Raw genomic sequence first — 13,498 nt, forward strand, 5'->3', positions numbered from 1 at the left:
ATAGAGTAGGTCTTGGTGGGGCTCCATATTTTCACATTTTATAAACATCCTGGATGATTCAGATTAAAGTGGTCCAAGAAGCCATGTTTGAGAAATAGGGATTTAATTCCAGCACCTCATATTAGATAAGAAATCTATCCTGAACTGAATCACTTTGCTGTTCACCTAAAACGAATAGAGCATTGTTAATCAACTATGCTCCAATATAAAATAAAAATTAGAAAAAAAAAAAAAAAAAAGAAATCTATCCTGTGTAAGGCTACACAATAGGCCAACTACAGCCTGATCTAAAATAAAAACTCAAATACACATTCCCTTCTGAGTCCAAAGTTATTTCCATTTATAGCATTTGGGGGCTACATGGTCCTTTCTTCTTGCAAAAGTCTCTTTATATCTTCCCTCCAGAAAATATCATCTATCTGAGAAAATATTTAACAAAAAGGAAAACTGAGACTCACTGGATGTAACCATATTTATAAGGCTTGGAATTTCTTTTCTGTCAGTAGCTGATGTCAGCTTCAAAGGAAAAGAAGCTATAATGTTTTGTTTTCCTTCTTGAGGAGTTTCTTAGAAGCATCAGCTGCTTTGAGCCAGTCTAGTCTTATATAGAAGGTTTGATACCTCACACTGATACAGCCAGGATAAGGGATATTAATTATAAAGGTATCTGGGATTAGACAGACACAAAATCTTTAATTCAGGCTCCAAAATTTGTCCTTTGTGGAACTGGACCCAGGGCATTTCCTGTCAGTGTGATTCCTCTCTGGTTTGCCCATACCATGTAGAGCCAGTCTTTAAATATCAAAGGGTAAGCTTTTGAATGTAGTATTTTAAGGTGGATCTGACTAAATAGGTGGCAATTTGAGATGGGCCCTGTTTCATGGCGTTTTTTCCCCTCTCTGTGTAACTTTCATCTATTACTCATAGACCCGTCCTCTGGAGCTACCTAAGTCTAATTCTTCTTCCAGAAGACAGGTCATCAGATATTTGAAGACTGTTATCAAGACACCCAGGATAAACATCCCTAATTTATCCAGGTGTCCTCTTTCTAAATTCCTCCTTCTCCTTGGGGTATGATCTAGAACACTGCTGTCTTGTTAAAGTGTGTCATGCAGATCTGAACCCAGTTCCTGGGCTCCGCCCCCTTCCCTCACATCAGCACCATCATTAGAACTGGGGGAGAGATGTGAAGGGAGATGACACATCTCACTTGGAGATTTGAATGTTTCCAAGATTGAAAAGAGTTTGTGAAAAGGGACCCACCCCGGGAATGGAGGGAGAGATCACCTATGCCTCCCACCTGCCAGGTAAGGACTGGGGATTGCTTTAGCTGTGGTGACAATAAACTGAAGTCACATGGATTTGTCTTAATTAACAGCTTTAGATACAATTCACAGGTCACACAGTGCATCCACTTACAGTTACGATTCAGTATTTTTTATTATATTCAGAGTTGTGCAACTATCACCACAATTAATTTGAGAACATTTTCATCATCCCAAAAATATAATCAAATTTTAAATATTATCCTAATCAATTTATTTCCTAATTACTGATAATCATTTACAAGACCGTCACTCTATGGAGTGATACTTGAACCTAGTGAGGTGCTGGATATAAGAACTCAGTATGAAAGAAAGAGGGAAAAAAAGGGCAATGCACATCTTAGAGACTACATGACCCTGTTGTGTAACGTTAACTACCAAGTATTTCACAGTTTTCTATAGAGGCTAAGAACAAGGACTCTGGGGCCATATTGGTTGGGTTCAAATTCTGGCTTCACCACTTACTGACCTTGGGAGAGTCAGTTCTATCTGTAAAATGAGGACAGTATTTGTTCCCACCTCATATGGTTCTTATAAGGATTACACAGATTAACATAGAAAGCATTTAGAACAGAACCTGATTCTATATCACTGCTTACTAATCTAATTATTATATGTATAATTTACTGTTATGGATACTGACCTTCTACCAGGTCAGTGATATGGAATCAGCTCTGGGAAGAGTAGCTTTGTGATGCTCTGAGTCATGAGATTTTGTATTTGTACATTTAATCTGTTAGCAGTTCAGTATGTATTGAAAGTCTGTGGTTAGAATTAAAGTCCCTGTGAGATTATTGGTTATTGGGCATTTTACTTGGGAGAAAAGTTAGACAGTCTAGTCTTATTTCATGAACACAAAGAAATTTACATAGCTATGGAATGGCAGTTTCTGGCTTAACAACACAGTCTTTTAACTCTCATTCCAGCTTTCCAGTGCCCGGAAGGGGACTAGTACATAATAAGCACTGAAAATATCTTATTGAAAAAAATAAATGATTCACTTAGAATGTACTAGAGTGACCTAAGAGAGTCACCACCCTTTCTTAGGTTTCTTTATTCAGCATGCACTAAGTTTCTCGCCTCAGGAAGTAAACACACACTTTTATTTACCTAGAAAATCTTTCCCAACTACATTTTGCCTTGCTTCCTACTCAGGCTTCAGGGAGAACTGAAGCTGGGTTGAGTACCTTTCCTATATATTCCCATAGCTCCCTATAGTTTCCCTATTAGAGCAATAATCACACCAAATTAGGGGCTTCCCTGGTGGCGCAGTGGTTGAGAATCTGCCTGCCAATGCAGGGAACACGGGTGCGAGCCCTGGTCCGGGAAGATCCCACATGCCGCGGAGCAACAAAGCCCATGCATCACAACTACTGAGTCTGTGTGCCACAACTACTGAACCTGCGCTCTAGAGCTCAGGAGCCACAACAACTGCAGCCCGCGTGCCTAGAGCCCATGCTCTGCAACAAGAGAAGCCACGACAATGAGAAGCCCGTGCACCGCAACTAAGAGTAGCCCCCGCTCGCCGCAACTAGAGAAAGCCCATGCTCAGCAACGAAGACCCAACGCAGCCCCAAAATAATAATAATAAAAAAAAATTAATTAATTAAAAAAATAATCACACCAAATTATAATGTGTCAGTTCACTCCACTAGAATGTAAGCTACGTGAGGGCAGACACCATGTTACTGTTATAACAATGTTTATCCTTGGCACAACAAGGACCTAGCATATAATAGTAGTATTTTCAGATGAACATTAGAAACTGTGGAAGACATTGATAACTGTTTCCCCATATTCATTCCCCCTGATTCTTTCAAGAATAGTATGCTCCCTCAACACTAATATTTTAAAAGGTCACGGGACCACCAAACCAGAGAAGACATCACAGCCAACCTTTCAGCCAGTGACCGAGTTGTCACCAAGGGAAAGTAAGCAGAAGTGATATGCACAAGTGTCTTGAAAGGATATGCTTGCCATCTACTTTGTCTCTTTCCCTCTTTCTTTCAGCTGGAAGGCAGTTGTGGTGCTAGTGAGTGAGACTGAAACATGTAGAGACAGAAAGCACCCTAAGATATGGTAAAACAGCAAGGTACAAGGAACCTAGGTTCCTGGATGATCTTGTAGGGTGAAACTGCTTGACCTACCATGCACAGGCTGCTTGACTTTGACTGTTAAATGAGGAATATATAAACCTACAACTTGTTTGAGTCCCTCTGTTTTGGAGTCTCTTTGTTACAGCTGCTTAGGCTCTTCCTTAACTAAAATTTGAAACAGGGCATGAGAATTCTAGACAATCCTTGGGGAGGCACTAACCTTTCAGAACCTTTGAAATTCTAGGCACTTAGTAGTACATAAGTTCCACTGCTTATAAGAAATGAATGGCTGTATTCAGCAAGGTTGATCCTAGTACCAGAGGGAATTTTATACATCTGGACATAAGAATAACAGTGATCTTGACCATATACAGGTGTCAACGAAACTGGAAGAGATTCATGATACTGCAGAGTCCTGACTACTTGACAAATAGGTTACTAACTGGCCCCTTGGAAGTAGGCATCCATTCATGGCCACCCTTGTACTCTGCCCTACTAGCATGACTCAGCTACTCTTCCCAGAGCTGATTCCTTCTGGGCCTTTCCACTTCTATCTTCTGTTTCTATTGAACTCTGGCTTTTTCATATCTCTAGTTCCAAGTCTCAAGGGAAAACATCTGATTAATCCAATTTAATCAACGCCTGATTGTCCACTGGCCAGATTATAGATGGACTGCTTTTATGTGGCATGTCTTCCATGTGCAAATTAGCTGTGGCTAAATTGGGGTTAGGAGTCCTGTGGTGAAGAACATGGCCCTGTTGATGTAAGAATCTGCCTGAGATTTTACCCTCAGCAAGAGTGTTAGTTTTCTTAGCTGATTAGCAAACTTAATTCTGTCCTCTCCCTTAATTCTCCTTTGCCATGTCTGACTCTGGTCACCAATTACAATCCATGTGGGGCAGGGTTCTCCCCACATACCACCACACAATTCTCAAACACCAGCTGGTTGTTCAACACCAGTTGAATTGTCCTACAATTAATCTCAATTCTGACACTCAATTCTAATGCTATCATTTCTATCATTTCTGTTCCTATTGATTGATTTTTGCTCTAATTATGAGTCACATTTTCCTTTTCTTGGAATGTCTATTAATTTTTGCTGGATGCAGGACTTTGTGAATACTATGTTGTTGAGTGTCTGGATTGTGTTGTCTTTCCTTAAAGAGTGTTGGGCAGGCAGTTAGATAATTTACAGATCAGTTTCATCTCTAAAGCCTGTCTTTAACCTTCTCTAGAGCAGGTGTAGAGAAGAAGTCTTCACCCTATGATAGCATAGCCCTAATGCCAAGCTGTGGAGTCTACACTGAATGCCCTGGTGTGATCACCAATGGCTCTCCAATTTGGCTAGTCATAGTTTGAATACCTCCTCACAGCTTAAACATCTCATTGACTTGTATGAGCTCTGGGGATTATTCTGATTACAATTCTCTTGGGTTTTCTTTACCTGGCTTTGTATGGTTTTCCTCTATGACTGTACAGCTTGTATTCAGCAAAGATTCATAAGGATTCTTTTTTAGGTTTCTGGAGTTCTTTTTCTGCACATATTTTCTGAAATTCTTTACTGTAATGTCCACCACTGTAGCTGCCTTGAGCCGAATTTCCAAGTATCTATGTCTTGAATTCATGAAGGTCACTGGGCCCTGCTTGAGTTGGCCCCCCTCCACCTACGCCCACAGCCTAGAAGTTGCCTCCAGGCAGAAATCCAAGATGATCACAAGGCTCACTTTACTTGTTTCTCTCCATTTATCTAATAGGGGACATGCTCCTGTCCTGCTTGTTGTAAAATGTTGGAAAATACTTGTTTTGTGTTACTATAGACTGAATATTTGTGTCTCTCCAAAATTCATATGTGAAATCTAATGTTCAACTTGATGATATTTGGAGGTGGAGCCTTTGGGAGGTGATTAGGTCATGACCATGAACTCTCATAAATGAAATTAATGCTCTTATAAAAGTGACCCCATAGAGCTCCATAGTCCCTTTCACCATGTAAGGACACAGTGAGAAGACTGCCATCTATGAACTAGAAACGGGCTCTCACCAGACACCAAATCTGCAGGTGTCTTGATTTTGTACTTTCCAGCCTCCAGAACTGTGAGAAATAAATTCCTGTTGCTTATAAGCCACGCAGTCTATGATAATTTGTTAAAGCATCCTGAATGAACTAAGACACATGTATATTATCTAGTTTTCTAGCTGTTTATAAGCTAAGTTTGCCCTAGTCCATGTTATTTCATCATGCTTTCAAGTAGAAGTCCAGTCAGAGGCCTTTTATTTAACCCATTTTTATACGTAAAGTTTTCCTCTTAACTCATTCATGTAAATACAAATTTCAAACATAATGTAAATAGAGAAGGAAGAGGCAAAGAAAGAGAGGAGGTGAAAGAGTGAGATTGCAAAACATGAGTTTAGGCTCCTCAAGAAAGAGAGGAGGTGAAAGAGTGAGATTGCAAAACATGAGTTTAGGCTCCTCATCTTTTAACCCAAATCTTTGTTCATCGTTAATATTTTTTTGAAACTATAAAAAAGGAAATATTAGGTATTTTAGCAGGAGTTTGCTCTCATTGGCCTATAGATAAATATTGCCTATTTAAAAAATAATCAGACTAAACTAGTAAGCTAAAGGGGCTTCATGCCTTGAGGGAGGTTTTGATATGTGCCTGTAACTGCATACATTTAAAATTAGTTACGAGCAGTAAACCCATCATGCTGTTCCCAAAGTCCTTTTTTCTCTGTGACCCTGAGAGATTAGGACAGCAAAGATCCATTGATACATCCCCAAATTTGTACAGAAGAGTAAATAAAGATAGAAACCAAAAGCTCCTATCCTGAGAGCCTCCCATCAAGCCTCTTAGATAGCCTCAAACACCAGAGGGCAGACAGCAGAAGCAAGAAAAACTACAATCCTGCAGCCTGTGGAACAAAAACCACAGTTACAGAAAGACAGACAAGATGAAAAGGCAGAGGGCTATATACCAGATGAAGGAACAAGAAAAAACCCCAGAAAAACAACTAAATGAAGTGGAGATAGGCAACCTTCCAGAAAAAGAATTCAGAATAATGATAGTGAAGATGATCCAGTACCTCGGAATAAGAATGGAGGCAAAGATTGAGAAGATGCAAGAAATGATTAACAAAGACCTAGAAGAATTAAAGAACAAACAAACAGAGATGAACAATACAATAACTGAAATGAAAACTACACTAGAAGGAATCAATAGCAGAATAACTGAGGCAGAAGAATGGATAAGTGACCTGGAAGACAGAATGGTGGAATTCACTGCTGTGGAACAGACTAAAGAAAAAAGAATGAAAAGAAATGAAGACAGCCTAAGAGACTTCTGGGACAACATTAAACGCAACAACATTTGCATTATAGGGGTCCCAGAAGGAGAAGAGAGAGAGAAAGGACCAGAGAAAATATTTGAAGAGATTATAGTCGAAAACTTCCCTAACATGGGAAAGGAAATAGCCACCCAAGTCCAGGAAGTGCAGAGAGTCCCATACAGGATAAACCCAAGGAGAAGCACGCCGAGACACATAGTAATCAAATTGGCAAAAATTAAAGACAAAGAAAAATTATTGAAAGCAGCAAGGGAAAAATGACAAATAACATACAAGGGAACTCCCATAAGGTTAACAGCTGATTTTTCAGCAGAAACCCTACGAGCCAGAAGGGAGTGGCATGATATACTTAAAGTGATGAAAGGGAAAGACCTACAACCAAGATTACTCTACCCAGCAAGGATCTCTTTAGATTTGATGGAGTAATCAAAAGCTTTACAGACAAGCAAAACTAAGAGAATTCAGCACCACCAAACCAGCTCTACAACAAATGCTGAAGGAACTTCTCTAAGTGGGAAACACAAGAGAAGAAAAGGACCTACAAAAACAAACCCAAAACAATTAAGAAAATGGTCATAGGAACATACATATCGATAATTACCTTAAACGTGAATGGATTAAATGCTCCAACCAAAAGACACAGGCTTGCTGAATGGATACAAAAACAAGACCCATATATATGTTGTCTACAAGAGACCCACTTTAGACCTAGGGACACATACAGACTGAAAGTGAGGGGATGGAAAAAGATATTCCATGCAAATGGAAATCAAAAGAAAGCTGGAGTAGCTATACTCATATCAGATAAAATAGACTTTAAAATAAAGAATGTTACAAGAGACAAGGAAGGACACTACATAATGATCAAGGGATCAACCCAAGAAGAAGATATAAAAATTATAAATATATATGCACCCAACATAGGAGCACATCAATACATAAGGCAACTGCTAACAGCTATAAAAGAGGAAATGGACAGTAACACAATTATAGTGGGGGACTTTAACACCTCACTTACACCAATGGACAGATCATCCAAAATGAAAATAAATAAGGAAACAGAAGCTTTAAATGACACAGTAGACCAGACAGATTTAATTGATATTTATAGGACATTCCATCCAAAAACAGCAGATTACATGTTCTTCTCAAGTGCTCATGGAACATTCTCCAGCATAGATCACATCTTGGGTCACAAATCAAGCCTCAGCAAATTTAAGAAAATTGAAATCATATCAAGCATCTTTCTGACCACAACGCTATGAGATTAGAAATGAATTACAGGGAAAAAAACGTAAAAAACACAAACACATGGAGGCTAAACAATACGTTCCTAAATAACCAAGAGATCACTGAAGAAATCAAAGAGGAAATCAAAAAATAAAAGTAAAAAAATAAAAAAAGCTCCCATCCCTGGTAAGATTTATAAAATAACTAAGTAGATAGGTCAGTAGTGCCTAAATAAAGCTGAAAATAACCTCTGCTGAAAACTTTCCTTTAAAAGCCCTCATATGTTATCATTTAGTCTGAGCTAAAAGCTATTGGGAGAAACAGGTAATATCTATATATGTCTGGACTACCCTTGCTATCTCTCAGCCTGGAGCTGTACTGCATCCACAGCAATGATTATGTCCCATAGATGTAAATGATTAGCACCATCATTCCCAAGCATAGTCCTCTTACAAATATTCATAAGAAACAAAACACTTTTTCTTCTAAATTCAACAACCAGGGCCTCTTGAGGGACTCTTGCCTTGCTTTGATCAAACTTGCAGAGACGTAACAGTTACTGCTGAGAAGGAATGACTTTTACAAAGAAAGGACTATATTGTCTCCTCAAAATTGTTTTCTGTGTGAAAGCTGCAAGTCAGTAAGTAAGGAATACACAGACAAGGTATATAATATCTATATTCTTAAAAACACAAATGCACATGTGTATTTAAAAGTTCATTCCAAATGGAAATCATTTACTGAGGTTTTTCCAGATTCTAGAAAATATGTCAAATGCTATGGGGGATATATAGATGTTAAATAAGGTATGGATTTTGAATGAAATAAGTTCACACGTCAGAAGAGAGATTGACATTATATATTGACACAAAACAAAGAGTAATAAGGTATAAAGTGCTAAAGAGAGACACAAATATACAACCCAAGGGAGTGAAGGTGCCTGGCACATAACAGGTTCTCAAATATTTATTTAGTAGATAAATGAATGATGAATAGGTTCTCAAATATTTATTTAGTAGATAAATGAATGATGAATACATTTCTCTGACCATATATCTTAAATACTATCATCACTGAATAAACTATTTTTTGGAAGGAGACAAAGACTGGGGAGTTCAAAAATACTCATAAAATAGTCTGATCTTTCATCTATGATTCAGACCTGTGTAGTCCAGAAATATCAGAAAGAGATGTTTCTGAATAATTTTTCTAAATATTTTCTCTGGAGGTTATATTATAGTAAAATATTATTTCGGTATGTCATGAGTTATCAATATTAGGTACACTTTGCTCTCTACCAACAGTACACACCCAGGAAGAATGGTCCACAGAAAGCTGCAGCACTGCATAAAGGCAGATGGCAGATCCAGTATGGATATTAAAGAATATACTAGAAAATGAGAAACCAAATAAATATCTGATGCTGAGACATGCTAGAGGAATGTGAACTCCTCTAGGAAAGGCAGTATGACTTCTAGAATTCCATTCCTCTCCCTTGCTGCCTATGCAAAATAGTTTCTACTCTTTAAAAAAAATGAGGCTATGGGGACTTCAGCTTCTCTGTAAAGTGGAATAATAGGGACCATATTTAACCTTTCAACTGAAACAATTAAAAAAGGACTAAATATATGAAACAAAGGTTTGCAAGACACTACATATCAGGCAATGAAGGCAAATGGTCCTTGAGAGATGGAGCATTATGATGGTCATGGTGCAGGGTGGAGGGATGTGAGGGCAATCATGTAGAGCCCAGTGAACTCCCTGAACTGAGGATAAGGAGTGGAGAGTTTGTAGGAGACTATGGCAGCTCAAGTTGCTAAAAAGAGAGTACTAGAAAGGAAAGCGCTACACAGAGAGAGAACTCTGGAGATATGCAAAGATTTACCCTTGAGTATTTAGGTGAATACTGATTAGCACATGCATATGAAGAAACTACTCAAGGCTGGGGGAAAACTATTTGAAATATTATAATTAGCGGTAACAGTGCCTGGTAATCAGACAGGGCTTGGAATGGTGTCTAGTCCCAAAAACCAGACTGAAAAACCAAAAAATTGAGGAGGATTTGGGTAGAGTATACACAAGGCTCTTACCTCAGTAATAGGGAATAATAAGCCATGGATTGATAACTGCTCCAGTCTTCTCTTATAAATCTTAACAGCAAAACTTGAAAAGATCAAAGTTTCATGTAACATAACTACAACCCATAATAAAGCTCAGGAATATTTATGGGAATATAAAAATATCCTGCATCTCAGAAAGTAAAATTCAAAACATCTGACATCCAATAAAAAATTGCCAGGATGTAAAGAAGCAGGACAATGCAACCCATAGTTAGGAGATAAACTGATCAAATGAAATTGACTCAGAACTGATACAGATGTTAGAATTAGCAGACAAAGACATTAAAGCAATTATTATACCTGAGTTCCATATGCTCAAAACTTAAGAAGAGAAGAAGAGACATGGAAAATATAAAAGTGACTAAAATTGAGCTTCTAGAAATGAAAATTACAAAGTGTGAGATAAAAATAAACCTAATGAAATTAATGGCAGATTAGGCTTGGAAGAAAAAATTAGTAAACTTCAAGATATAGTAAAAGAAAAAATTTAAAAACCATACACACAGAGAAATGAGAATCTAAAAATGTAAACAGAGAGATTAGCTTAAGATGGCAGAGTAGAAGGACATGAGCTCACACCCTTCTTACAAAGACACCAAAATCACAACTAACTGCTGAACAACCATCAACAAAAAAACACTGGAAACTACCAAAAAAGACACCCTACATCCAAAGACAAAGAAGAAGTTGCAACAAGACAGTAGAAGGGGCACGATTCTGATAAAATTAAACCCCAGACCTGCTGGGTGAGAGACCCACAAACTGGAAAACAATTGTACCACAGAAGTTATGCAACAGGAGTGAAAGTTCTGAGCCCCACATCAGACTTCCCAGCCTGGGATTCTGGCAATGGGAGGAGGAGTTCTCAGAGAATCTGGATTTGAAGGCCAGCAGGGTTTGATCACAGGACTTCCACAGGACTGGGGGAGACAGAAACTCCACTTTTGGAGGGCACACACAAAGTCCTGTGTGCACCAGGACCCAGGGGAAAAAAGCAGTGATTCCAGAAGAGACTGGGCCAGACTTACCTGCTAGTATTGGAGGGTCTCTGGTGGAGGCAGGGGTTGCTGTGGCTCACTGTGGGGACAGCAACATTGGCAGTAGCAGTTTTGGGAAGTCCTCATTGGCATGAGCCCTCCCAGAAGCTGCCATTAGCCCTGAACAGCCTGTAGGCTCCAGTACTGAGTTGCCTCAGGCCAAAAACCAACCAGCCCCACCCATCAGCAGACAAGTGGCTTAAAGTCTCCCTGAGCACAGCCCTGCTCACCAGAGGGACAAGACCCAGGTCCACCCAACTGGGCAGGAACCAGCCCCTCCCATCAGGAAGTCTGCACAAGCCTCGTAGACAGCCTCAGCCACCAGAGGGCAGAGAGCAGAAGCAAGAATTACAGTCCTGCAGGCTGTGGAATGGAAGCCACAATCACAGAAAGTTAGACAAAATGAGATGGTAGAGGAATATGTCCCAGATGAAGGAACAAGATGAAACCCCAGAAGAACAACTAAGTGAAGTGGGGATAACCAACCTACTGGAAAAAGAATTCAGAATAATGATAGTGAAGAAGATCCAATATCTTGGAAAAAGAATGGAAGTAAGGATCGAGAAGATGCAAGAAATGTTTAACAAAGACCTAGAAGAACTAAAGAACAAACAAAGAGATGAACAATACAATAACTGAAATGAAAAATACACTAGAAGGAATCAATAGCAGAATAAGTGAGACAGAAGAATGGATAAGTGACCTAGAAGACACAATGATGGAAATCACTGCCATGGAACTGAATAAAGAAAAAAGAATGAAAAGAAAGGAAGACAGTCTAACAGACCTCTGGGACAACATTAAACACAACAATGCTTGCAATATAGGCGTCCCAGAAGGAGAAGAGAGAGAGAAAGGACCTGAGAAAATCTTTGAAGAGATAATAGCTGAAGATTGCCCTTACATGGGAAAGGAAATAGCCACCCAAGTTCAGGAAGCACAGAGAGTCTCAGGTAAGATAAACCCAAAGAGGAACATACCAAGACACATAATAATCAAATTAACAAAAATTAAACACACAAAAAAATATTAAGAGCAACAAGGAGGGCTTCCTTGGTGGCACAGTGGTTGAGAATCTGCCTGCTAATGCAGGGGACATGGGTTTGAGCCCTGGTCTGGGAAGATCCCACATGCCGTGGAGCAACTAGGCCCGTGAGCCACAACTACTGAGCCTGCACGTCTGGAGCCTGTGCTCTGCAACAAAAGAGGCCACGATAGTGAGAGGCCCATGCACCGCAATGAAGAGTGGCCCCCGCTCCCCCCAGCTAGAGAAAGCCCTAGCACAGAAACGAAGACCCAACACAGCCAAAAATAAATAACTAAATAAATAATTTTTTAAAAAAAGCAACAAAGGAAAAGCAACAAATAACATACAAGGGGACTCTCACGAGGATATCAGCTGATTTCTCCGCAGAAGCTCTGCAGGTCAGAAGGGAACGGCATGATACATTTAAAGTGATGAAAGGGAAGAACCTACAAGCAAGAGTGCTCTAACCAGCAGGGCTCTAATTCAGATTCAACAGAGAAATCAAAAGCTTTACAGACAAGCAAAAGCTAAGAGAATTCAGCACCACCAGACCAACTTTGCTACAAATGCTAAAGGAACTTCTTTAAACAGAAAAGACCAAAACTAGAAAAAAGAAAATTATGGATGGAAAAGCTCACTGGTAAAGGCAAACATACATTAAATGTAGGAAATCATCCACACACAAATATATCAAAACCATCAATTATGAGAAGAGGAGAGCACAAATGCAGGATATTGGAAATGCATTTGAAATTAAAAGACCAGCAACTTAAAACAATCTTGTTTATATATAGACTGCTATATCAAAACCTCATGTTAATCACAAACCAAAAATCTATGATACATACACAAAAAAGAAAAAGGAATCCAAACACAACACTAAAGTTAGTCATCAAATCACAAGAGAAGAGAACAAAAGAGGAAGGGAAGAAAAAACACCTACAAAAACAAATCCAAAACAAGTAACAAAATGGCAATAAGAACATACATATGGATAATTACCTTAAATGTAAATGGATTAAATGCTCCAACCAAAAGACATAGACTGGCCTGAATGGATACAAAAACAAGACCCATATATATGCTGTCAATAAGAGACCCACTTCAGATCTAGGGACACATACAGACTGAAAGTGAAGGGATGGGAAAATGTATTCCATGCAAATGGAAATCAAAAGAAAGCTGGAGTTGCAATACTCATATCAGACAAAATAGACTTAAAAATAAAGACTATTAGAAGAGACAAAGAAGGATACTATATAATGATCAAGGGATCAATCCAAGAAGAAGATATAACAATTGTAAATATATATGCAC

Source organism: Balaenoptera ricei, chromosome 1 (genome assembly GCF_028023285.1).
Source record: "Balaenoptera ricei isolate mBalRic1 chromosome 1, mBalRic1.hap2, whole genome shotgun sequence".
NCBI classification, from domain to species: Eukaryota; Metazoa; Chordata; class Mammalia; order Artiodactyla; family Balaenopteridae; genus Balaenoptera; species Balaenoptera ricei.